This window comes from Gossypium hirsutum, chromosome A07 (assembly GCF_007990345.1).
Source record: "Gossypium hirsutum isolate 1008001.06 chromosome A07, Gossypium_hirsutum_v2.1, whole genome shotgun sequence".
NCBI lineage: Eukaryota > Viridiplantae > Streptophyta > Magnoliopsida > Malvales > Malvaceae > Gossypium > Gossypium hirsutum.
The window spans coordinates 85,706,084-85,707,230 of record NC_053430.1 but is presented as its reverse complement, the minus strand read 5'-3'; positions in this window follow the sequence as shown (position 1 = coordinate 85,707,230).

The window sequence follows — 1,147 nt, the reverse complement described above, 5'->3', positions numbered from 1 at the left end:
TTGTTCAAATAAGGAAAAAATCCAAGGATGAATCTTTTTGAGGAATGTGGGAATGATGCATGCACGGATGGGTTGACACTTATTAAATTAATTTCACCGAAGCTGCCAATTTTCAATTCTAAAAGATTAGTCAACTTATGATGCCTTTTTGGATAGGATCAAAGTATTTCTAGATTGAGATGTCTTTTGACCAATAAAATAGCTATCTCTTAGCTTCGAAACGCACTTTGAATCACCTTGTTTTGGCTTTGTGAGCTCAAGATATGACTATCTTAATGAGAACTACACGTGTAGAATTTTCTAAATATAATGAGTTTTAGACTCTATTTAGCTTTTAAATTATATCATGTTCAATTCCAAGGCTTAAATTTTATTATATATAAGATGGAATTACTTCTTACGAATTTAAGTATTTTTATTAGTTTAGCTTAAAGAGAAAGATTGTGACTAGGTCAATTGCTTGGAGATAATGGAAGGGTTGTTTCCTTATTTTCCAAGTAGTTTAGGTAAATAGTTTAGGTATATATATATGATATTATGTTTTTTATAGCCACCATATATATTATATCTTGATTATTTTAATTAATAAAATTACTCTAAGAGAGTTCTTTGTTACAAGAATAGTTTCTTGTTACTTTTTTGATAAACTTTTACTTCAATTCTTCAAGAATTCCTGAGGAGGTTCTTCATAACTTCAACTTGCCTAAATCTTGTCAATTGGAAGGGTTGATTAAAAGTCATTATCGTTCTTTATTAGTTCTTTTTCATCTCAAAAGACTAGGCTACTTATTCATCTATCGTGTCACCTTTCACCTTGTTGGATCTAGTGCTCTGTATATAGTATATTCGTTTATAGACTTGTAATTTGTTTCAACAGATTGATTAATAAAACAAATTCATTGATTACATTAATATACTTTGTATGATTTTTCTCAAATGGTTTTTGCACGTAAAGCAAAATGGAAACAAATGTTGTTCATTGGTTGTCTAACTTTTAAACTAATATTGTGCAGTATTATGTGGTTGGATCATGATACAAAGACAACTTGTATTAGTAGACAAACCTAAACATGTCCTTAGTCTAATCAGAAATGAGCAAACTAATTGAAAGGCTGATATGTCGTCTATCAAGTCTAATTAGGGAGAT